General features: G+C 38.9%; 1 protein-coding gene and 1 pseudogene across 2 annotated transcripts in view; one reads left to right on the top strand and one right to left on the bottom strand.

Moving 5' to 3' along the window:
• LOC102865757 lies at window positions 1–26,668 on the bottom strand (annotated as a pseudogene).
• TENM2 (teneurin transmembrane protein 2) overlaps window positions 1–27,093 on the top strand; it is a 1,365,940-nt gene that overhangs the window by 455,557 nt on the left and 883,290 nt on the right. The gene's annotated exons all lie outside the window — the stretch shown is intronic.

The raw sequence follows: 27,093 nt of genomic DNA on the forward strand, positions 1-27,093 counted from the left end.
TTAACACAAATAAAATGTATGCAAACAAGCTTTGTATTCATTGTCTTCACTGTGAAGTCTGGCATTGGGATCGATGACTCTGGCTATTCTTTCCACATCGGCTTTGCGGTTCTTGAAGGAAACATTGGTGCACCTGCTCAGCACAGGAAGATCTGTTGTCTATCTACAGCACTTCCAGCTCCTTGACGTTATGGACTAGGAACTTGTGGGGGCCACAGGGCAGTATTTGCTTTGTCTTCTGTTGTTCCCATAACCATTGTTGGATGTCAAGGTCTGACCTTTAAATCTTTTCTGAACCCTATTGTCGATGCCGCCGGGCTTGTACTAATTACATTAATTTTGACATTAACAGTCAGACCGGTGCCAGATGAACTTCTTGGTCCTCTTTTTGACGATTTTTGGCTTCACCAGGGATCTGAGGCAGCCATTCTGCATTCAAAAAAGAGACAAACATGCATTAGAAGCCTCTTAGAAGGTGGCTGACAGGTCCTGAACACTGTTACAGACTATCTTCCAATCCCCAGCTACTGAACCAACTGGAAATGGAATGAGTCTCTGACAGGCTTGCTTTCCCTCCAGAGTCTGAAGCTGGGTGAGTGAATACTAGCCATTCTCCAGATGCTATCCTGGGAAGGTCACCAGGTCCTCATGAGAGGAAGATGAACTATCTCTTCTCTTGCAGTATGTATCCTCCGAAAACCCAATGACATGAGCCTCTTCCAACTTGACAGGAATTAGTTTTGAGATTTTGAGTTTTTGGAAGTTTGGTTTGTCTGGATTTTGGGTTTTCTTTGTTTTCTGGTGAGTTGTATTTTTATCGTTGTTTATAGTATCTAGAGGGTGATTCCTTCCTCTTCACTCCATACAGTTTTCAATAGCTGATTTGTCAGCGGTATTTTGCTGTGCCTTCCTTCCTAGGAATCTATGGATGGACTCCAACCTCCAAAGTCTTGGTGAACAGCTGAATCTTTTCGCTTTCCAGTGTTTGTTAACCAGCAGAACAGAAAAAATGGATTGTTCCCCTACAATTCTGGAGAATTAAGAAAAAATGAAAAACTTTTTTTTGCTAATGGTTTTCTGATCGCACGAGGGAGAGGTAAATAGATAAAAATAAAGGTAAATAGATTAAAATAAAAAAGATGGTGGCCAACGCTAGGAGAAGTGGTCTGTGTAGTTGAATCTCTCCCAGGTTCATGCAGATGATATCCCACGAAGTGGCAATTTTTTCTTAAAGTGATCTAGTTCTCATTGTCTTGTCTTCTCCGTTCCAGGTGATCTCATTTATCTGTGTACTTTTTTAGTAAGGGTTCAACATTCTTTATGTTAGTAATACTTAGTAAATGTAGAGGAAAGGTGAAATGATAATATGTGAGAACAGTGTAGCACTTCTGACAGTGCTCACAAACATTCTAAACAACTTGATCTTATTTCAGTGCAAAACTTACATACACGTGTCCTAGTGAAATAGCGAGCTTTTATTAGAACTGTATTTCTGTTCTAGTCTATCCTTTTGTTTGAATGATATGTCGTTGCTGAGGTGAGGCTTCATAAATTTAATGATGTTCGTAGCAAACCTATGTGCAACATATCTAAACCTGCTCAAGCCTCTTCCACCCTAACGATCACCACTGTGCTTAAGCCCAGTATTGTAGTTACTGTGCCCCTTCATCTTGCTGATGAGCTTCTTTTCCTCTGACTGTCTACCTTTCCAAGCATGATGTCCTTTTCCACAGTCTGCTACCTCCTGCTAATGTGCTTAAAATGTGTGAGGTGAGTTCTCACCAATTTTACCTCTACAGAGTACTTTGGCCACACTTCTTCTTATAAGACAGGTTTGTTCTTTTGATAATCTATAATATATTCAATACTCATTACCAATACCATGCTTTAAAGCCATCAATTATTTTTTGTGTTTTTTTTCTTTCCCTCAACTTTTGCATGGATATGAAGCAACTAAAATTCCATTAATTGAATCAACTGACAGATTTGATCTTTAAAAATTTAAAGAATTCCTTGATAGCAGATTCGTTCACTCTAGTGTTGTTGTTGTTATTTTTTTATTATTTCTCAGATTTGATTATCAACTCAAATAAAGTGAAATTATTTACATTTTCTCTGTCACGATGTTGCTTATGGTTCAGTTGTGCTAATTTCTGCCTTATTGTTGTATACATGCTATCCGTGGTAAAGACTTTGATCCTTTTCACTCAATGTTTCAGGTCGTCTTCATTTTATGTAAGCAAGATGCTTCATCTCTATGCTGCATTCTCTTCAGTTGTCTTTACCCAATTTTGATGCACCATTCTTCTTCATATAGTTTCTCAGATTATTTACTCAGCACATCAAACAGATAAGGTGAAAGGGTGCAACCGTGATGCATACTTTTGCTCGTTTTATTTTTTTATTTTTTAATTACATTTTATTAATTTTACTGAACATTTACAGAGATTTTGGGTTTCCATTCATTCATTATTGCACTATTTTCTCTACCCTCCTCCCCAGTTCATTCCTCTTTCCCCCTCCCCGAAAGTCTATTTTAATTGTCCAATTGCCACAGTGCTTGTCAAAGCCAGTTCTAATTAATCTCCTTTGTCAGTTTGTCCTTGCCATTCCCTATCACTCCTTCCTGAGAGAGACTTCACCCTGATTCATAAGGAAAAGGGGAAGGCGTATTCTCTTAGCTACTTCCTGCTGAAAAGGGACGCTGTATGTTTAAAGGTGAAGATCTTCTCTCACTACTCTAAAGGGCCCCTTTGGCAATAGGAAACACATAGACTATTGTGGAGATTGATTTTGGAATTTAGATGCACTGTTATCAGTTGTGTTTAGCCATACATGTTCATATCCTTGAAGATGTAACATGGAAGTATTGTAGCCTAGAAGACACAAATTTAACTAACAAGTTAAAAGTACATGAGTCAAAACTAAAAAAGCGATAATATTCCAAGTAGAGGCTCTAATAGTGGCACAAATCAAGTTACAGAGGGAAGGTGGTTCTTATAATAAATGGCCTATTGACTAGCACTTTGTCTATTATAGTATAAAGGTTAGGAACAACAAGATGTAAAGGCTCAACTATGTCATTTATTGTTCTTAACTCCTGGAGCAAATTCCATCTGCAACTGGGTTGTTTTACAACTTGGAAGTCCGCATGCAAGGCAGAGGTGAAGTAAGGAACTGCTTATGAGGTTTTCCATCAATTCCAACAACTGAGAAATAGTGAGAAGAGTTGGGACCTCTGGAGGCTTTTAGGACCAAATAGTAGGCTCTTGTGTCCAGGAGAAAATGCATATACTTACCAGTAATGTTAATGCTCACCCACAGCTCTTCTGGGAGGATCTAAATAGTTGAAGCATCTTCCTTTGTTTCCAGCTGGGAGCTGGGGCCTGTCAGTCCTGTCAGTCACGAGGACCTGATGTGGGCCACCCTTGGCCATGTGTCCTTCAAATCCACACTTAAAACAAGTGAGTGGGAGCTTCCTCTCTACCCCTTTGCCTATCTGTGGCTCTTGTCTGTGACACTGTCTACTGAAGTGGCCCAACTTTCCACAGCGGAAGTAATTCTGACCTCCTTTATTACCTTTGGGTGGCATTGTATATGAGTAAGACTTCCTTTTCCTGACACAGGCCCTAAACTGGCAGCAATAGCTGCCCCAATAATTTTGGCCATTCTCTGGTCTTTTCTCTTCCCTCTAGATCCCAGTTGTTAAAAGAGGGAAAAATTTAAACAAATATATAACAAATAATTTTGAACATTATAATCTTCTAAGCTTAAGTCTAGAAATATTAACAATATGATCATTTCCAAACCAGAGATACATGTTCCAATACAGTTCCTATTTTCCATAAATGGTTTTGGTAAGAAGAATATTGTAAATGTGGATACATTTCCACTATTCCTCCTCCATGCCACGATATAGTGTTATTAGCATGAGCAGTGGTGGCCTAGTGGAAAGAAGCTGCGATGCAATCCTGACCACCAGCCATTCTGAGGGAGAAGGATGAGCAATCTCCTCTCATGCAATGAATGGCCTCTGAAAACCTGCTGGAGGGTCAGCTATGGGTTGATCCACAACAACAACATCCTTTTGTTCTGTTGAAGCAACTGCTTCTTGATTCATGTAGTTTCCACATGAATTTTATTAAATGTACTGGAGTAAGTAGGGTGAATGTTTTCTCCTGTTTGTTTGAAAGTAGTTGTTTATCACTGTGATCTTTTCCCCTTAAGGAATAGCACACAGTAGGGCTGCTGGTGTAGCTCTTTATGTGCTGTTCTGTTAACCCATAACATCTACAGTTAAAACTCACCAGCTAACTGCTCCTTGGGAGGATGATAGGGTCTTTCCTCTGGTAAAGATGTATAGTCTCTGAAACCTGATGGAGGACAGCTATGAGTTGGGATGAACTCAGTGATAGTGCACTTGGATGTTTGGTTCCATGCTGTAAGGTGACAATGCCTTCATCAAGTTCCCCACATCAGCTGGGGGTTGACTGCTGATATATTATGGAAACAAGGAGCTATTTTCTTTGCTGCTTGGTTGGTTATGTTGGATTGTTTGGGTTGTCATTTTGTTTTTAATGAAAGACATTAGCAATTGTAGCTCTTGGACCCCAAGATAGAGACTTCTAGAGTCTTTTGGTCCCTACTGCTAGTCATTATTCAGTGTAGTTTTGTCTCTTGCAAAAACAGTGAGTAAGTGCACTTCTTTGTGTTATAATTTCAAAATGTGATAAATGTTCCAGCATTCTTTTAATTTAGAGAGAGAAAAAGATCTCAGACTTTGGGACAGATTTTTTTTAACCTTCAGTGACATTGTTGAGTAAACAGTCAGACTAGTGTAATTATAATTAAGGGACACAACAAACAGTGTGTTTTCTCCAGAGTCAATCATCACTTAAAGGGGGAAAATAAAAAGCAAACAAAATTTTCTAATTAGCCCCAGGCTTAAACCATTAACATTTCTCATACAGACTGTGAGCACAAAGAACAAAACCTGTTCATTTTCTCCCCATTACTTCATTTCCCCTTTTGATTGAGGGGTAGGACAGTGGGGAAACCCCCCTTTTTTTGTCTAGCTGAAATATTTGAACAAAAGGACATTAGCTAGAATCTTTGTGCCGATATTTAAATGTTCATCTAAGGATAACCAGAGTAATCAGCTGAGCTTGCAAAGAATACACAATCATAAAATCGTTTAATTAAATTCCATCAGTGTTGTTTGTTTTGGTGCCCATTTGGGTATTAATAACACCGTTGCTGTTTCTAATACCGGAGGTTTTATCACTTAATTATTATCTTTGCTTATTGGAGATGTTAGCATCAATTTGTAGGGTTTCATAATCACGCACTGGGTGTTGCTTCACCGGACATAACACACTTTCCAGAACTGGAGGTCCCACCGCCTGTGCTCACTCGCTCTGAAGATGAAGCCGTGGAAATCAAATGAAAACATTTGTTAAATTGTAAAAATATAGCACAGCAAATAAGAACAGTTATTCAGACTGTGAGTAAATTTGATGGGGTGTGAACTGATCATTTTAGTGCACTCTGTTTATAGCATCCTTGTCATTTTCTGAGATGGCAACCCAATGCTTTTCATTGTCTTAATTAGATTAAGAATGGATTAGAAGAACCAAATCTATTATTAAAAAGGCAATTCTGCTATGTTCCTGAAAACCCCCGTTTGGTTTTTAATTTCTTAATTTCCACTGATGCAAAATAGCAAACGCCTTACTTGTAATTATGAACATGTGTGCATTCATTCAAAGGACTGTCAGGGTATTAGGAAAGATCAGACTTTCAGGTTTTTTTTCTCCCTTTTGTCAATTATTTCTGAAGGAATAATGAAAGAATCAAAAGGGGAGAGGAGAGCAGGGCCAAGTTCCTTTTTCCTATAAGGAAGGGGTGGTGGAGTGTGGCGGGGGTGGGGGGTGGGGGGGTGAGTGTGAAAAGCATGGAGAAACAAGTAATAGGATTGTTTTCTTCTTTTGATTTACTCAAACATGAAAAGAACTATACAGGAGCCAAAAATCTTTCCAGGTACATTCATTTTCAAATTTATGTCTATACTTGAAATCTCTGAGAATGTAGATTCCTCATACTTGTGATTTAGATTGAGTACGTGTTCTGTGGGAAGTCGTCCAGGAAAACTCTTATTTTGCATTTCTCATCTCTACCTCTCTCTCCCTGTTCCCTATGCAAATGTAACTTTCAGTTTAAAGCTTTCTTATATAATCTGTTATAAATATTACACCAGCATTGCTTTACATTTCAGTTGATACAGAGCTTCTCTGTTGGAAACCACTTGTAGTGATAGGTTTTGTTTTCCTAGGATGTGCCCTAATTTTAATTTGTTGTTGGTGTTGTCTAGTTCTAAACTGTTACCTCAAGATATTATCTCTCATACTTTCTCTGACTTTAAAATCACTATTTAGTCATGTGATAAAGTTTAAAAGTCACACACCAACACACCCACCCAAGTGTGTGGAAAGACTGGTAAAGTCAGAATGTAAAGTCTGTGCTTTACTAAATATTACTTGTTAATGCCAATTTTCTAGTTTTACAATTCACTATGGTTATATAAGTAGGCTCTGGTGGCATAGTTGATAGGGAGGTACCCTGCTAACCCAAAGACTGCTTTCCGCTAGTGTTTCAAATACACCAGAAGCTCTTTGGGAGAACAATATTCTTCCATGTGATTGGCAGCCTCAGAAACCCAAAGCAGGGTCAGCCATGAAATGGTTGTGACTCTGGCTATGAAGTGTGGTTGGCTGGCTGGCGGGTTGTGGTTATGTAAGATGGTATCATTGGAGAAAACTAGTTGAAAACAATAGGAGAAATCTGTACCATTTTTGCAACCTCTTGTGACTTTTCTTTTTCCTCTTGTGAGCTTTAAGTTATTTAAAAACAAATTGAAAAGCTTAGTGTATGGTTTTAGTCCATTAACTCGTAAACTGCTACCAACAAATATTGATCCTGATTTGGTCTGTATTAATTTTCTTTTTATCTAGATAAGTGACATAAAAATATCATCAGCCTTTTTTTTATCAGCCTTTTGAATACTCTTCTTCCACCTCGGCATAAATTGCAAGCATTTTTGACTCTCTCAGCTGTCTTAGGGAGCTCCTGTGGCCTACTGGTGAGGAGTTATTCTGACAAGCCAAAGGAATGAAACTAGAATCCACCAGCTTTTCTTTGGAACAAATATGGGCAATTTCTTCCCATGTGACGTAAGCCTCTGAAAACGTGCTAGAGCCCCAGTTCTGTGTTGGTTCCAACTCAGTGGCGGATGACAATAGCACTGCTATCCTTAGGATGTCATCTGTCCCAAATGGTCTTTGTCGTCTTAGAGCCTAGCGCTGTGTTGTGGACATTATGTTCCTGGTACATTTGATTGTTGAGGATTCTAATAGGAATATAAATTGTAGGCTAGTTAAGTGGATAAAGAACAATTACACTAGCACAATGATGCGACACAGAAACTGCAACAATGGGCTTACGCACAGCAGAGATTGTGAAACAGGCACACAACCGGGAAAGGTTTGCGCTAGTGTGTGTAAGGTCTTTAAGGGTTGAGTCGACCTGACAACACTTACCAGCAACAGTACCAACACTGACACGATGCTGGCCTCGTGGTAAACATTCTGTATGTATTCACAGTGAGTGAGTTAATTAATTTTGTTGCTTAGGATTTTATTTGCATGTGAAACTTGAGCCTTAGCAAGCTAGGACCCTTTATTTCAGAGCCATCTGTTCTTCTAAGTATTTTGTGATGGATTCAGATGCTGTGATCTCTCCTAAATGGGCCACCTTTGCTTTCAGGTGGTAATACATTTGAGATTAGAGGTCGTGTTGTGATAGCTTAGGAGGGTGGGGCATGCCATTATATGCGTAAATGTGAACTAAAAAGAGATACCTGTGAATAAAGGCCTGGTCATCTGCCCCTGAAAGGTTACATTCTTAGAAAATTTAGAAAGCAGTTCTGTTCTGCATACACAGGATCACCGTGAATTAGAATCAGCTTAACAGCAAAAAGAAAAGTAACAGTATTTGTGAGTCGGTATTTGTCCAGCAGCATATAATGATGAGTTATGAATTTTAATTTGTAGTTCATGCTAATGCATCCCTTCACCTTGTGCTCCATTGCTAGATTCTCAGAAAATGCAAACTGGTTGCCTTCAAGTCACATTCAACCCATAGGGAGAGACTGTAAATTGCATTAAGAGGAGATGGCCTGATCTTTCTCCCTCAGAAATGCTGGTGGAGTTCAACCTCCAGAGAAGGGTGAGCAGCCGTGGGGTGAGCAGTGAAACTCCCTATGGACTACTCTATCAAAGTTCCTTATTAACAGGTGGTTGTCATTGTTGTTGTGTGCTGTCGAGTCAGAACTGATTCATAGCTGACCCTCTAGCAGGTTTTTCAGGGGCAGTAAATCACTCAGGAGATGTACCCATCCTTTACTGTGGGGCAGTTGGCAGATTCAAACCATGTGCTTTTATAATTGCAGCACAGCTTCTTACCACTAGTAATAGCTACCCTATTACCAGATGCTTGTTGTTGTTGTTAGAGGTTAGTAAAATTAGATGCCCTAGGTTACAAACAGAGCTGACTACTGAATGTCAGCATTGACATTTCAAACCCTAGAAATCTGATCCCTTGGGATATGTTCTTAACACTGCCTATACATCTCCTTATTTTCTTATTCCTTTAAATGATGAGTGGTTATCAGTCCTGAACCATCTGGGGGCCTCTTCTCTACCCACTCGCTGATGCAACTTTATCTTTTGTCTGGAGTGAGTGTTTTCTCAAACTTCTGCAGTTATTATAAAGCAAAACATAGTAGAACGTTACTTCCTTTGATGTTGTGTCACAACTAATTCAGTGTCCAAGAATATTAGAAGTTACTTATATTACTTCTAAATCCATTCAGTCTAATCCATTCCAAATCCATTACATGCCTTCTAGCATGGAAGAATATTTGTCCCAAACACTCACCTACCTTTGTACAGACAAATCAGGGAACCTACCTGTTTTTGAAGTAAGTCATATACATAGATGTTGTTGTTGTTGTTGATTGCCATATGAACAAAAGGCCTGAAGCCCCTCTACAACTATCAGCATGTATCAAAGCTCATAGAATTACTGGAGTCATGTTGTTTAGGAAGCGGATGCCATTCCTGCTTCAAAAAATAAATAAATACACACACACACACACACACACACACACTGCTATCTGCTTTTGCATTCCCACCTAGAAACTTCCAATATCAAGCTATGCTGCAATCTTAAAGGCACGTGGTTTGAACCCACCAGTGGCTCCGTTGGAGAAGGATGGGAAGTCTCCTCCCATGCAATTAACTGTCTCTGAAAATCTGATGAAGGGTCAGCCATGGGTCAGTTCTGACTCTGTTGTCTCTCTCTCTCTCTCTCTCACACACACACACACACATACACTCTCACCCCACCTCCCACCAACACAGGTCTGCCATAAAAAGAGATATTCTGCACCAGCCTTATGAAAATACACCTGCCTGGTGATATTAGGCAGTTCAGGCAAATGAAGGAAGAAAGCAAAATGAAAATGACAATCACTGTAGTTGCCACAGGGGAGGCTGACACAGACATGTCCCATATGAGGAAGCACTTCTATTCACATCCCATGAGGAAACCACACAGGAATGCTAGCTAGTGTTCTGGATCCTCGAGGGTTTCTAGTTTTAGTTATTTGTTTCTTTCTTTGTTTTGTTTTCAAGATGTACCAGAAATCTAGCTTCCCATTTGCTTCCTTTGCTTTTTAATTGCATAATTTCTTGGCAGCTTATTCTGTCTCTCTCTTTCTGTTTTCCCTTTACCCCCCCTTACCCCCCAACACTGTACCAGTTGATATTGTGCCACCAGGAACAATACAGGAGAAACTTGCATCTAGCTCAAAGCAAATAGCTGTTTTATCTTGTTGCCTTTCTGCATTTTGAAATAAATAATTTCTCTCTATTCAGCCTAATTAGTACTGGGGTCCAAGCTTTGTCAGAAGTTGGCATTCTAGCTTTAGACAGAATTTGGTAGAGTCTGTTTTCTCATCTATTAAATTGAACCTAGATGAGAAAGTTAAAATGAAAAAAAAAAAACAAAACAAAAAAACATTAAGGCCATATACTCTTCAAAGTAGGGAGCTCTGGTGCTCTGGTGGCCTAGTGGCAGAAAGCTGCAATCCCGAAGGCACGGGGTTCGAGGTCGTCAGCTGCTCTGCAGGAGAAGGATGGGTAACTTCCTCCTGTGCAATTGACTGCCTCTCAAAACCTGCTGAGGGTTCAGCTCAGGGTTGTTTCTGACTTGATGGTACACAACAATACCAACAACAACTCTTTAAAGTAAGGCTGAGGTCCTCCTATTGCTGTTTGTCGTTGCTGCCACTGTAAATGAGTTACTTATGATTCAAGAGCTTACACTTCCTCATCTGTAAATTGGAAATAGGAGATACTGACTCCCGTGGTTGTCTCACACATTAAATGAAATTGTGTGTATGAGGTGTTTATCCCTAGTAAAGCACTGGCTTTTTGTAATAATAAAAGATCTCTTTATTGGGTGAGGGGTTGGGAGGGGTTCTTTAGTAAACTGAAAGAGGGCCAACATTCCCTTAGCTTTATTCCGGTTATTGCTCTTGGGGTTAAACTTGCATCGCATAAACCTGCTCACTCCTCTTTTGCTACTCTCCATTGGCATTTCAAGGCCTTTACCTATTGTTCTGTCTCTTCAAAACTAGCAGAACCAGCATTTTCATACTGAAGGACAAAACTCCAAGAAGTAGAACTCTTCCCTACTCCCTCCAAAGCGAACCATGCTTATCTGGAGGTTATGCTTGTAGAAATCTCTTTGGGATGATTAGAAGCAAAATGTGATTAATAATGAATATATGTATGTATTTTAAGAGTAGGGTTGTGTTAAATGTGAAGAGTCAATAAATGCCTGTTAACCTTCTCTGAGGTCAACAGCCGGCCGGCTGACTGGTTATGCAGGGCAGCCAGAGCAGCTGCCGCCTAATTCAGACCTGCTCCTAGATCTGACGGTGGTCTGTACAATTAGGGAAATGTCTCTGTAATAATGGTAATCGGTTTAAACCAGGAGGACACAGCACAGCTGTGGAGGGCACTGGGAGAGAGTTACAACATTTCATAAGTTCCAGAGAAACAGGGTTGAAGCTATGCACTATTGGGGGTTTTCTGTTTGGGTTTTGTTTTGGTTTAGTTTGGGTTTTTTTGGTGGTTTTTGTTTTGTTTTGTATTTTGAGTTTTGGTTATTTTTTTTAATTTGGGTTTTTGTTTGTTTGGTTGGTTGTTTTTTTTAGTATAAGTCTGAGATAGCTCATGATGTCCTCTTGATTATAACTTGCTCAAACTATTTCTAAGAGAAGTGTGTGGCTCTTGGGCCAAAGACTGTTGACAGTCCATTCATGTGTTTGGTTGTCCATCTCAAGAATGGATTGGGACTGTGAATCTTCCTTTTCCATCATGCTGTGGTGCGTATCAGTCACTAACTTGAACCACATTTGATACCAGCTTTGCCATTTGACTTTTAGCTTTGGCTCAAAAATGGAGCTCCAAGTGTTCTCTAGAAAAGCTCCGTGTATCGAGAGTATGTATTCATTCCAGTTTGCCTCTCTCAAAAAGTTGATATTTGTAAAGGAGAGAGCAGCCACTTTGTACTTGCATTCCTCCTCTGCTCTTTCAGTTCTTAAGGGAAGCAATCTTCAGAGAAGAAATGTTGTTACTTACTTTTGATTTTGAAAGTGATTTAAAGCTCTCTTCTACCCCCACGTCCCAGGTGATTTTTCTGTCTTCCCCATCCACTTTCCTTAACCCCAAGGTAACAGAAAATAGTTCCCTGGATCCTCCCTATAAAAAAAGGATGATGTCTCAATTCACAACCGGCTCTGAATAATTAATAATGATAATAATAGTGTGAGAATGTTTTGCATCTGTGCCCTGCTTTACATTTTTAAGGCCTTCACACATCCCATTTTCTTGCTGATCCTAATATCAACACTGAGAAATAAAAACACAGGCAGAACAGAGAGAAGTCTTGAGACATTCATTTATTCTTTCATTTGCTCATCCATTCAGCAAATATTTAATAAACACCAGAGTGTGCCGGATACAGTTGCAGGAGCAAAGTCTCTAATGTGTTCAAGAAAGACAAGACCCCAGTGCATTTCTTTGGAAAGATTAGGCTTCTGTTACTTAACTGAGTGAATAAAAAAGCCTTACAGAGACTAATAGATACTCTGAAGAAAATAAAAGATTATGGTGTCTTTAGAGGTTTACTATTATTGTTTTAAAATTGGATTGTCAAAGAAAATCTACAGAGGTGATGTCATCTGAGGTAAGATCTAAATGACAAAAAAGAAATAAGTCAAAATGAGGCAAGTGTGCCACACTCAGAAACCTGAAGATGAAAAGGTTCCTAGACTGGCAAGAATGACAAGAGATGAGGGGCAAAGTAAGAAACATCTGGATCATTTGCACCACTGAGGTGGTGCAAAGAGATAATGAACGTGTCTGCTAACCAGAAGGTTGGAGGTTCAGGTCCATTCAGAGTTGTTATGTTAAAAAATCCAGTCATTGAAGACACTATGAAGATCAGTTTCATACTTGTCACCATGAGTCAACTGACAATAGCTAGTAATTGGTATACAGTAAGACTATTATTTCAGAATCATTTGTCCCATTGCCTAGAATGTTATTAAGAGGACACAAACTTCCCAGGGCCTCTCCCTTGACTGAAAGTAGAAATGGGCCAGGGCAATACAAACGTATTACTTATACGGATTGGGTCATTGCCGCAACCAATGGTGAGCTCATAGAATGAAGCCACTGCTTCGTTCATCTTTGCATCCCTAGCACCTAGCAGAGGGTCCACAGAACAAAAATATTTGGTGGACACAGTATTTTTACAGTGATATGCCAAATGCGATAATGGTTAACCATGGTGGACAGTGCTTGGTAGAATTTACCAACTAAAACAAGCCTGGAAGCAGGAGTGGAACCCACTTCCGAAATGGCTTGCCCCCAGAAACTTTATGAACTGGGCTCAGGCTTCTTTTCGTTCATAGGGACTCTATGTGTCGTCAGGGACTCTATGTGTCGTCTACGACTGGATGACACCTAACAACAACAACAGTCCTGGACCACCTGCCTCCAAGTAATCCAGGAGTGCTTGTTTAAAATGAAGATTCCTAGGCTTCACCCCAGACAAGGGAATCCAGATTTTCTAAGAGTGGAGCTGTTAATCTGCATTTTCAATTAGCTCCTGGTGTGATTGTTCTGCTTAGGAGATTTGAGGATTGACCTCCTTTTCACTTCTCCCAAGAAGTTCCTACTATATCATAAAAATCTCAAAGGCAAAAATATTTAGGCTAATGTGTCTGTGCTTTCAGGAGAGATTCCCGCTGACAGCTGCATGTGTTTACACTATTCTATATACTGGATCTTAATAAGATTACATAAAGCGTGTCAGTTTTTAACATACTTATAATTTATCTTTATTAATATGAGCAAAATGGGTGAAATTGCAAAATTAATTATATTCCCATTTTTGTTCTATTCCACTTAGTTGACTTTTATTATCAGAAAAGGAAACATGAGCTTTGCTGAGGGGGATATGTGATGAAGAGCACCCCCTATAGGCTTCTCATATTAGCAAAACTCAAAATCCTAGAGCCCAAAAAAACCCCACTAAGCAGGAGGCTCTTGTGGCCTGATAGTAAGAGATTGCACTGCAATCCCAAAGGCATGTGGTTCGAATCTACCAGCTGCTCCATGGGAGAAGGATGGACAGTCTCCTCTTGTGCGATTTATTATCTCTGAAAACCTTCTGGAGGGTCAGCTATGAGCCGGTTCTAACTCAACAGCACACAACAACAACAAAGAGGGGAGCACTCACTCTTTAGGGTCACCAAGTAGGTATGGTCAAAAGAGCATCTTATGTTCAAGGATAAAGACTAGGAGGCAGGAAAAAGGCCAGAAGGTTTAATGGAAATGAGAATTACAAGGAGGAAGTGGGGAAGCTATGATTGCACTGTGGCTATTATAATTAATATCACGAAACAAGATGTGTATGAATAATTGAATGAAAATCCAATTTCCTTTGTCAACTTTTTAACAATAAAAATATGGAATAAAAAAAACATACAGAGACACTTTGCCGTGCTTTAAGAATATATATTGGTTTAACAAATTACTTTTCACAAAGTAGAGTTTGCTAAAATAATGAGTTGAGTCTCAAAATAAACTTCTGCCTTTAACAAGCTCTATCCAAATATTAGAACAACTATTGCTCCAATATTTAGTTATTGGGATTCCTCGGGGCCGGGGATGCAAACAATTAACTCCTGCAACTGAAAAGTTGAGGGTTTGAGGCCAGGTAGAGGCACCTTAGAAGGAAGCCCTGATAATCTGCTTTCCAAGATATTGGCTTCTGAAAGCCCCAGAGGAACACAGTTCAGTGGTGACGAAGGTGGAATCACCATGAGTCAGAGATTCCTAGAGGGCAGCTCCCAGATAGAGCTTTTAGCAAGATCAGAGGGCGAGATTCCGCGATAAGTTAGACTATACAGTTCGAGAATATTGTTCCTGTTTCAAATATGTGTGTGGTGTTTTTAAAAATCTCCTGAAGACTGTAGATGTGGCAATTGCTAAAAGTAGTGTTTCCATGGATGAAAATGACAGACCGTTAGTTAGGAGAGGGAAAACAGCCTTAGAGATCTCTTACTATACATATATGCCAATCCAAGTGGCCAGGAAGCTGCGAGGGTAGAAATTCCTTCCTTTCATCTTCAGGGGTTTTTGTTGTATTTACTCCTTTCTGATATTTCCCTCACTCACTGTCTTGTCAAAGCTGCATCATCTGTTATCTACTTCCTCTTGTTGCTACCTGTTTCCTAACAAAACCTACAATTAATTGTTCGTACTTGTGGGAAAGGAAAAAGAGAACGCAGATTTATTTTTTTTCCCCCTTGAAAACGTGTCCAAAAGGACAATGAAATAGCACTGTAAGAGAATTTCTACCAAGGGAAAGCAGAAGATGGTATATGAGCGAGGTTTGCTGTAGGGTTTCCAACACAAGAAATAGGGCTGTGTTTCTTTGTTCCAGAGCCAGCTACTTAAACATAGCGCATTTAGTAAGGTCTCTGGTCTTCCTTAGAGGTATCATGGGGAGGGAGGTGGCGAATGGTAGAGAGGATTGTATTTGTTTCATTTTCTAATTCTGAATTTTACATATTCTTCTTGTGAGTTGCTTTTTTTTTTTTTTGTTTGTTTGTTTTTAATGGCCTGGTCTGTGTGGAAAATTGCCAAGAATAACTCTCTTTTCTTCCAACCTTTGTGGTTGATCTCTCTTTACCATCTCAAAAAACTCAGAGGAATTTCTCTATTGCCATCTTTCAGATTCCCTTCAACCACCTCCTGTGAATCCAGTCAATGCAATTTTACTTTCTCCCTTAACCCTATGCATCCTCCCAATCCTGAGGTTATTAAGGTTTGGCAGTCTGCAGGCTACATCATGGCCAAGAGGATTTTGTTTAGCCAGCACAGTGATATTTTTTTTAATTGAATTTGAATGTCTTTCGATGAGAATACTCTCTACTATCTAATAAAGCCTCAGCCCTGGCTGCTCCACTTATTGTACCTACCTGCCTGGACGCTGAAGAAATCTTGGCAAGACCAACTCCCATGCTAGTCTTTTCCAGCGTCTCTATCTCTTTTTCTGCTTGGGTAACTGTTAAATTTTGAAGACGTGTGCTTGCCTTGGCTGTGTAACCATGTAATGTTGGTGTGTACGTGTTTGTGTTGGCTGGTTGTACTAGTACACAAGCTGATTGCTGTGGTTTTGTTGGTTTTCATATTGTAGTCATATAAATTCTCTTTCCTTTTGACTATTTCAATTACTCAAGAGCGTTTTTGAAGTTTCATTTGTTGCTCTTCATCATATAACTCCACCACCTGTCTGTCAATTTGTTGTACTTTGCTGTGCTGAAAGCTAAAATGCTAAAAGCCATTATTCCCCCAGTATTTCAAATACCAGCAGGATCACTCCCACATATTGGATATTTCAGCAGAGCTTCTAGATTAAGACAACCTAAGAATAATGACTTAAGAATCTATTTAGGAAACTTTTAAAAATCTGTTGCCATCAAGGCAATTCTAGTTCTTAGAGATCCTGTAGGACAACACAGAATGGCCCTACGGGATTCTTTTTTTATTTTAATTTTTTCAAAAAAATTAATTTTAATGAAAGTTTACAGAGACTTTGAATTTCCATTCATTCATTGTTGCACTTTTCTCCCTGCCCCCCACCCCCTCAATTCACTTTTTGAAAAGTAAAAGAAAAATTCTTGCATTGTTATACAATCCCTCCCCCAAATCTACTCCACTATGCAGCTTTCATTCTGGACTCCTGTCATGATAGTAATACCCAATCACATATCGCTTTTAAACAGTTCTTAAAGTGGTAATCTTTACAGACGCTGACTGTCACATCTTTGTCTCATTAAACAGCTAGTCACTTGCAACTGCCAGGAGTAACTATCATAAAAGGACATAGCATCATACTAGAAAATTGTTTTTAAGTGCTGTTGAGGTATCTCTATGAACAACAGATCTGAACGCTGTCCTATCCTGTGCCGTCTTCATCATTTCTGGCATAGTTGAGCTCATTGCCACAGTCACTATGTCAATCAATCTTATTGAAAGTCTTCCTCTCTTTCACAAACTTTCTACCTTTCCAAATACAATGTCCCTCTCAAGGGACCAGCCTCTCTTAGCAACATATTCAAAGTATGTGAGGTGAAGGTTTGTCGTCCTTGCCTCCAAAGAACACGCTGACTGTACCCTCTCTAAGACATTAAGTTTGTTCTTTCGGCAATCCATGGAATATTCAGCACTCTTCCCCAAAAACCACAACTGAGAGGCATCAATTCTTTTGTTATTCTTACTCATTGGCCAATTTTCAGATGCATAGCAAGTAATTTAAAAACCATGGCCTGAATCAACTGCACCTTAGGCTTTAAACTGATATCATTGTTTCTCAACACTTTGGCAATGTCCTTGACTGCTGACTTTTCCAATGCAATGTGTCTCTGGATCTCCTGACTACTATGGATCAAAGTAAAATTAAATCATTGACAATTTCAGTTACCTATTAGCCCAGGGGTGAGAAGTTTTTTCCTTGATGTTGAGAAGTAATTCATACTGAAGGTTGTAGTCTGTGTAGCCATAATCTTCTGCAGCAAATGCTTCATGTTGTCCTCACTTTTGTCAAGCAAAGTTGTGTCATTTGCATAACACAGGTTGTTGATGAGCCTTCCTCCAATTCTGATGCTACATTCTTCTTCATAAAGATTTAATAGTTATGGAGAAAGGATACAACCATGTTGCATTCCTTTCTTAATTGCAAACCATTCAGTGTTCCCTTGCTCTGTTCAGACAACAGCTTCTTGGACTAGGTATAGGTTTCTCATGAGCACAGTTAAATGTTCTGGAATTCCCCTTCTTCCTAATGTTAGGCATAGTTTGTTATGATCCACAGATTCAAATGCCTTTGCGTAGTCAATAAAATACAAATTTATTTTCTTAAGGTATTCTCTGCTTTCAGCTAGACTCTATCTGACATCAGCAATGATATCTCTAGGAAATGAGGCTACAAAAATGTTACAGAAAGGTCAATCCCTGTTAACTAGGTGGCAACTAAAAGAACAATAAAAAAAAGGATTGTGTATCCTTTTCCATGTTTCACAAGGACCAAGCCCTGGCGTAGCACATCACATACACAATTAGAATGTTCTCGATATTATCAGTCTGACTCTGTCAGGTAAGGTCTCAGATGGAGTCCAGGAATTTTCCCTTAACAACAGCTGATGACATCCTTGCACCTTACAAAACACAATTCTATTCTGACAGATTAGAACTTCTAGGGTTGTGACTCATTATAGAAGCGGACTCTCATATCTTCCTCCTCTCAGAACAGCTGTTGAAGTTTGAACGACTGACATTTTTTTGTTGCCAGCCAAGTACTCTAACCTCTGTATAGTAGAACTCCCTTTTTCAACTTTAGAACTTTATTAAAAGAATATTTGCTGGGAATGACAAAATATAGCCTACACCTTGAAGTATTTACCAGCAAATACATGACACAGTACAGAGAGCTATAAACAGGGTACTTTTCGTATTAATTAACTCCCATCCTATTTCACTAGGAGACCATTCACCCTCTTAACTAGGTGCACGTCCTCTTCTTTCATCACCTAGTTCTGAGCTATTTGCTGATTTTCCACTTTCCATTCCTTAAGGCCTCATTTAAACAAATCACTTTTTTGAATCATGGCTGGTTTTAAAAAAGAAGTCTAATGTTACTTACCTTTTTGCAGTGGAAGCAGGCTTAGATTTTCAGAGCTAACCTTAACTTCGTTTCAGCTCCTGTATACCTAGTCCTAGCCACTGCTATTGCTCATTGGTTCTTTGAAAAGTCTTTACAAAGTTAGAACTAAGGTGATTTTATACCCTGCCCACTACCACTGTCAGTCTGAATTTAAGTGCTCTGTGTCTCAGGAAAATGCAAGAAAATTTTCTGATTAAAGGACATCTGAAAAATCTATCCCATGTTACTATTTCTTACATCATATTGAATGTAATTGTCTCATCACATGCCACAGGTTGAAGCCGTCTCAATTTCCTTTTCAATTACTTTAACTAATTTAGAGGCTGTACTCAGAGTTGTTGTATACCATTCACTTTCATACGATAGTGTAGTACTACCCTATAGATTTTAGTGTGTAATCATCATGAGAGCAGTTTGTCAGGCCTTTTTTCTTACAAATCAGCCAGGTGGTTTGAGCCTCTAACCTTCTGGTTAGTAGGCATGCACTTATCCAATGTATTGCTAGGATTTCTTACACTCACAGCAACGACTATAAAAGATGAACTAGTTTTATGTGTGTGCTGGATAGACGCTTGTGTGTGGGTAGCTCAGATAAAGCATAAACAGAGTTAGAGGTAGAGCAAATCTAAGATAAGCTAAGTTTGCTCATGAGTACTAATTAACTTTTACAGTATAACAAATTATATCTGAATTTAGTAGTTGAAAGCAGTACACGTTTATCAAGGCTCAATGTTTCTTTGGCTCAGTAATTCATAAGATGTTGAGTTGAGGTCTGGCTCAGGACCTCTCACGAGGTTGTAGTCAGGATATCCGCCTCAACTACAGCTTTGTAAAAGTTTTCCTACAGCCAAAAGATTTTTTTTAAATATTTTTATTTTTTGGTAACTTACTCACATACCTGGCAAGTTGGTGCTATCTATTTTGGGGGTGCCTCCACTCTGCTAGGATTGTTGTACAAGATTGTTTGAATGTCACCGTTGCACAACAGCTAGCTTCCCTCAGAGTCAGAAGAGAGCTGCCTTTCATGACATAATGTTGTTGTTGTCGTTGTGTGCCATCAAGTCGTAAGTGACTCATAGCCGACCCTCCAATAGGTTTTCAGGAGCAGTAAATCACAAGAGAGGAGATTGCCCATTCTTCTCCCACGGAACAACTGGTGGATTTGAACTGCATGCCTTTGGGATTGCAGCACAACGTTTTACCACTAGCCCACCAGCGTTCCCTTTTTGTGTCCTAAGCTGTGAAAATGCCCATTGTTATTTCTCCTACATTCTACTTAATAGAAGCAGGTCATCATGTCCAAACTTGACTTCTCATCACCATCCAATTAGTTCCAAATCAATTTGATAGCAAATCTCCATTAAGTTTCTAAGGCTATAAATCTTTATAGCAAAAGACTATCTTTCTCCCTCAAAGCAATTGGTGGGCTTGAACTGCTTCCCTTCCTCTGGCTAGTCACTCAACAGTTTACACAATACTCTACTTGGACTTCTTAGCCTATATTTAGAGAAAGGAGAAATTACCCTCTTTATTTGGAATAAAAAAAGACCAAAGAATTTGTAAACATAGTTTAAAATCATCATGTTAGATCTCTGTAACTTTTAGGTTTTATTCCAAATAGCCCCCAAGTTAGAGTAGATTGTCATTATTGTTCTTTATAATTTTCAAAATGTGGTCAGAAGACCTTTGTGAAAAGCAGGGTTCTTCTAGGTCTACAGAGCAGTCTCTGGTTGGATAATGTTAGGTGGTTTTTAAAAAGTAAATGAAACTAAACCCATTTGTTAACTAGTATCTTATATAAAACAATTCTAGTTTTCTCCTGGGTAATGTCTGCTTTTGAAAAGAAAACAGAAAATTGATGGAGCTAGGAGTTTATAAATATGAGTTTTGCATCAGACTCTCCTGATTTTTTTTTTATAAATAAAGACTCCTGGCCACTATCCAAGGTCCATGAAATAGCACTTAAGAATGAGGTTCTGGGAGTTATTATTTTCTTTTTATGCCCTTAGATGGTTCTGAGATAATTCAACTCATGTGTTTGGAAATCACTGGAATACTTTACCAAATTTGTCTGCCAACTAAATATATTGGAAAGTGATCTCAAAGAACAAAGAAATTGCAGGCCTGCTCATGGTTATCAACCCTATTTTGCTAGAGAATAGGCCTGCTCTGAATTTGTAGGCACTTTCCCCTGACTAAAGATGACTCTCTGATTCTGTCGATGTGTCCCTGAAGGCAGAAACACTAGGGGCCGCCACACTGGTCAGGGCACTGGCCCAGAAATGCATTGTTCACGCTTTCCGAAGACAATGACTCTTTTTCTGATTAGAGTTGTCCTCCTTTTACCCAAAGGCTTTCCATGCAGCCAGAGGAGCATAACAATGACATGAAGGCTTGCAAAGGAAATGTCTTCATTGATTTTTATTTCATGAATTGGAGCCTCCATAAAAATGGCACAGATGGGTTTTACAGTGTCAATTTGTGAAATTGAGGGGAGGACAGTTAAAACCCATCCATTTTCCCAAAGTTTAAACAACCCTAATGAATTAATCCATAGATAATGGATTGAATTCACTGCAATTACCCTAGTAAGTAAGGCTTGTTAAAAAGAGATAAGGCAAAACACTAAAGAAAACAGCAATTTCAGCTATTAACCGGATTTCAACAGGGCTCTGATAATTCAGTATGTGTGTTTCCTTTGAAAAGAGAGATTGTGGGGTCCCTGTTTCAATGTAGAGGCCAGATTCCAGACTTCACCTGTTGTGAATCCACTGTAGGGGAAGTAAAGGCCAATAATCTTGATTAAAAAATTCTTAATAAATCCGGTGTGCTGAATGCATATTTGGTATGCACCATCATCTTTGTTAGAGAACATTTTTACTTCCCAAGGCAGAAACTCAACTCTATCAATAATTACCTCACATTGTTCTCTCTCTCTCTCTCCCCCGCTTCCCTCCTTCTCCCTCTCCCTCTCCCTCTCTTTCTCCCTTTCCCTCTCTCCCTCTTGTTCTCTCTCCCTCCCTTCCTTTCTTTCTGTCTCTCTCTTCCTCTCTCCCTTCCATCCTCTCTCCTTCTTCCTCTCTCCTTTTCTCTCTCTCCCTCCCTGTCTGCCTCCCTCCCTTTCTTTCTCTCTCCCTTTCTCTCTCTCTGCTATTAACTTGGAACCGACTCATAGCTGGCCTTCCATTGGATTTCTGGGATTGTAAGTTATACAAGGTACCCATCTTTCTCTCACTGAGCTGCTGATGGATTTGAACAGCCGGAGAGGTATTGTCTTTGGGCTGGCTGCTCAATTCACTAGGTACTATGCCTCCAGAACTTCCTTTTTATTTTTCTAACACCAATTCTAAGTAGATCTGACTTGTTTGGAATAAACAGCCAAACAAAATTTCTGTAGGTGGTACACAAAAGAAAGATGACCTCAAAAAGGACTTATATTTGGAAAGAACGTTGGCATTGGTGAAGTTGTGATACAGTTATCATTCTCCAGGGTGTACAATATCCGTGCCTTCACAATAGAACAAAGAAGTTGAACACACAGTCCTAGTCCTCAAAAGGCTAGACCACCTGGATCTTGACTTTCAGTTGCTCTTATGCATTTATCTTCCAATTCTTGTTCCTGCCACTAGATTCAGGCTTTATTCCTCACTACGATATGCCTGTCTTTCCCTTCATTCTTGGTTTCCTTAGAAAGTTCTAAATTGCTTTTCCATCTTGTTCCTTTCTGCTATTTGTGTTTCCTGCAGATATTGTTGCCATCTTTCCTCCTCCCTTTCCCTCCTCAGAAATCTTTAGTTGTATTATTACCTGTAGATTTGCTTAATGACACTGCTAGATATTTTCCCAGTTTTCTGCACATTTTCCACATTGAATTCCATTATCTTTACTAATGGTATTAAAATTATGCCCTGTGCATCCCTTTTCTTTGTTCATAAGCTGGCATTTTCCCCTCTATGATGGCATCTACCTCCTAAAGCTGCAGTACAGGTTCCAGCCAACGCCTTCTTTCTAAAGAATTTGTTTCAATGTTTCATACATACTGAGTACTTCCAACTCTGAGTTCCTTAATAGTATGGCCAACTATAAGATAGTATAATTAATTATTAAAAATACAAATTTCAGAGTTAGTTCAATAGAGTAAAATTATGGGCCTGTCACTTATTTTCTCTTAAACTAATAGCTCTCTACCTCAGTTTCCTTTATATATATATATAAAATAAAAATCCCTTCTGACTAAGTAGGAGAAAACAGAGCATGTAGGCACAGGGCCGTGAGCATCTTTCTGAAAGGGCCAGAAGGAGGGAGAATAGCACACTTCCTCATTGCCTCAGAACAGAAAGCAGTCAGTAGCCCAGCCCCGTAGTGCCTGTAGTACACACCAGCAAGAGATTCATTTACTCACTGCTGATGCACAGACTCACAGTTATGGTAACAACAGTGGAATATGTGCGAGAGGCAAAGAATACCATTGCAAATCCAAGTCTTAGCCCAAATTTGAAGACAATATCCTTCAATTTGTCAAGGTCCTGGTTTCAGTTCAGCAGTCAAATCCAAATAATCAAGCAGGTTTGCCTCTAAACATCAAACATCCAGCAAGTATTAAGTCGCCTTCTCCTTCAAGCATGCGGCAAGAACACTTAAAACCTTTAACTGTGGCCTTTATCTTCTGGATCTTTTGTTTATACCTTGTCACAGTTTTTCCACAGAAATACCACAGTCGCTCCAACATCATCATCAGGATCTTGCTGCTCCAAGCCTCCCTCAAGTCTTGCTCTCACAAGTCTTGCTCACCTCAAATCATGTCACCCAGTGTAGAAAGTACTCTTTCTCTTATCTTAGTCCTACAGGTCTTGATGATTTGCAAAACCATGGCAATTAAAAGACCATATGTCTGCAGTTAAGGTAACTGGAGACCAGAAGGGGCTAAAAGTACCGGCTATAGAGAAGCCAACTTTTAGGCTAACACCACATTTTCCTTTGAGGAATATAAGCGTAGTACATCTGATGGCACAACCCATTACGTATTATGTTGCTAACCAAATAGTCAGCACTTTGAAGGAGAAAAATGAGTAGTCCCCTCCCATGAAGAGTTACAGCTCCAGAAACCAGAGGGTCACTAGAAAAAGTTATTGACTTGGCATCAGTAAATTTCAAACTTTTCAAAAAATATATAGAATTTAAGAAAGAACTTTGTAAACTTTAGCACAATGTTAATGTTATTCCTAATATTTTTTTAAATTTATGTTTACTCTCTAATATTATTCTCTGACTTCATCACTGTTTATTGCTGTATTGTCTTCAAAACACTTTGGCATTTACCTAAAAGAACCTGTATCTGTGTGCTTTTCACAGTGGAACCTAGCATAGAGATTTTAATAAAATAATGATAATATATATTTATCATAGTCTGTTAATCACAAGGATTCAAGTACTCAGTTTGCTATATTAATCCTTAAAACAATCTGTGAAATAAATCTTGTTGTAATAACCATTTTCTACATTAGAATAATTTGGCTTCAAAACAAAGTTCCTTAGAACTAGGCCAAATAGTTTATTTTTTTAATATTTTTTTAAAATTATTTTGTGTGTGTGTACTGTCAAATCGGATCTGACTGGTACAGAAGGAGATTGCCCCTCCTTCTCCAGCAGAGCACCTGGTGGATTCAAACCACGTACCTCTGTGATTGCAGTGCCGCTTTTTGCCACTAGGCCACTAAAGCTCCCTGCCAAATAGCTTAGTATTAAAATTTTGACTTAAAGAACAATAGAGAGAAAACTGGGTTCAAATTCTGGTTTACCACTTTCGAGATTGGTGCTCTTGAATAAATTTTCTAATGTGAACAGGTTTGATTTCTTTATCTGTAAAGTTGAAATAGTAATGGCATTTATCTCACAGGGTTGAATTAATTAGGTCAAAGTTTCTAGCATATACTAAAGGCTCTATTAATATTTTTAACTATGGCTGTAAAACTCATACAGTTAATCTTTACACACAATGCCATGTTGGTACACATTGAGACACATTTTTTAGTTGATTGTTTTTACACCATAGTCTCTCTGGACAAAGATAGATAAAATGAATCATAGAAAAGTCAAGAAAGAGCAGATATGTGAATTGACTTCACCGTAGAACATAAAACAAGATGGTGCCTTTAATGCTCTGAACACTTCCCAGGCTTATCGATGGGATGGTAAGGACATTTCATGCTGACCTTTGTAGTGTCCAGTAAATAAACAATCTACCCTTTCCATTGTCATATCCAGAGTAAATTACATTAAGGCAATAAAACTCTCAGTGATTTGGGGAAATTTTTACACTTTGTGTGTCTTATAACACCACCCAGCATGTGTTATAATCACTCAGAAATGCACTTCTTGTTGTATCTTGTTGAAATTCAATCTTTAAGGGAGAAAAGAAGAATGGAAAGGAGGAGGAGAAGGAGGGGTTGTTTATAGCTGTGAGATATCCAACTACACTTTTTGGAATGACTTAGAAATGTCACTTCAGTGACCATTGACTTAAAAAAAAAAACCCAAAACCTAAAATCAAACTTTAAAACATACCAGAACTTTTATTCTTTAAAGCAGCATCAGCATCCACTTCTTTTAAAACCAAACCTCAACAATATTCTAGTAAAGCAACAAATGGTATGAGCATGAGGAGGACAGTTAGAAAAGCAGAAATACATGTGGTTGTACCCTTGAGTGTCTTTTCTCTATTGAAGAAGCCTAGATTGGGAAATTTCTGCCCAAGAGAAAGTGAAGATGCAGATATATATGTTTCCAGTCCCTCTAGAAAAATGTTCCCATTGTCCTCATGTGACTAGTAGGGTCTTTGGTCACTGGCCAATTACTCCTCCATCATAGTACTTACATTTATTGTTAGTACTTTGTTCCCTTCCCTTCCTTTTAGTTGATTGCATTGTAGCTGGAAAGGACAGTCAATAAGCTTGTAAGTAAATAAACAAAATAACTTGACTTAGTGAGTGGTGCTGTGAAATTTAGATATAAAGAATGACAGAGTATGCAGAGGTGGTCAGTACAGATCTCTTTTTGAGTGTGACATTTGAACTGACACATGAATAAATGAAAATGAACCACCTAGGACAAGATCTGGAATTTTTAGGGGAGAGGTAATACTTAGAAGAAAAGTCCCGAAAATAGAAGGCACTTGGGTGTGTCCCGAGATAGAATGAAGTTAGTCATGGAGGTAAGGAGGAGAGTGTAGAAGACGATGTAGACAGGAGCCAAATAGCCTCTTGGAACCTAATATTCAGTTTAAGGGAGATAAAAACAACCTTTGGGGAGGTTGGAGATATGTACTGTCCTAATCTTCCCACGTATTAATATTATTTCCAAACACTTTTAATTGTTCATTTAAGCAATGTCTGCATTATGATTCCCATTGGACAGATGTAAAAAGTACAAAGCAGAAGAGTAAAATGCTTTCCCAAGGCCACACAGGTAGCTGGCCCCACACTCAGTTATCTGACCGCCTGCTCATAAAGTTTTATGCTCACATGCTTCTCTGTCAGGAATAGTATTAGCTGGATAAGATTCACATGATTATTTATATGTTGTCAAAGTTTGGTGTTGAAAGGAAAGTAATTTTTAATTCCTAAATTTAAAACACCAGTGCAGGAAAAATTTTTTTGTTCCACGAAAGGCAAAATGGTTTTTAGACATGTCTTTTCTTTTCCTTCATTCCTCTTCAAATCTCTTTCCATTTCCTCTACCTGCTATGTCCACAGCATGCTATACATGCCACCATCAGCATCATCTAGATGTCTCTTGGAATACTAGCTGTTCTCCCTACATCCTGAAAAGCCCTGTCTGTCAGTCACTTGTTGACCTCAAAGTATATCATTATTTTCCAGTTGGATCATTATATCTCTCCTTCTTAAATCATTCATGAGGTGATTTTCATATTGTTTTTAGAACAGAAATAAATCTAATTGCTTAACCTAGTCTGTAAGACAGGGCCCTAACATTTCATCAGACTCACTTTAGTCACTGAGCTCCTCCCTGAAGACCATTTTCCTGCTTTTCTGATCAGAAGTGCTTCTTCCAAATTTAGGACTATATCTCATCTATTCTAAGAAGGTTTTCTCTATAACTCCACTTCATCTTCTTTGTCCATTAACTTTTTTTCACCTTTATCTTTTGCTACAAACTCCATTTTCTTATAGAAGTCCTGCAGAACCCCTTCACTTCCTCCAAATTCGGCCAGGATGTCTGTCATATACTCCTAAACACATTGGCATTTTTCTTTGCAAACTAGAATATAAAATATTGCTATTGTACGTATCTGATTATTTGTCTGCTCTCTCTTGCCATTGTCAGACCTGCGAAGTCAGGAACTGGGTCAGTTTTTTTCACTGTTGTTCATCAGCATCTCCTATGATGCTGGCATGTAGAACATGTTCAACAGATAGTTTCGAGTGCTGTCAGACTCTCTTCACACCTTCGCAAAGAAGTGACTGTAAACGGGTCTCATTATGTCATCTCGATTCTACAACAATCAAGAGGAGGTTTTAAATAGCTCCTTTGAATGTTGCCTTACCCAGCCTCTCAGTATACCCACGAGATATCAACTTGAAAGGGCTCCAGAGATCTCCAGGAGTATATAGGAAGTGAAAAGTCTTTGGCCAGTAAGCATTAGTAGCC

Source organism: Elephantulus edwardii, unplaced genomic scaffold (genome assembly GCF_000299155.1).
Source record: "Elephantulus edwardii isolate Elephantulus edwardi_28Jun2011 unplaced genomic scaffold, EleEdw1.0 scaffold00033, whole genome shotgun sequence".
Lineage (NCBI taxonomy): Eukaryota > Metazoa > Chordata > Mammalia > Macroscelidea > Macroscelididae > Elephantulus > Elephantulus edwardii.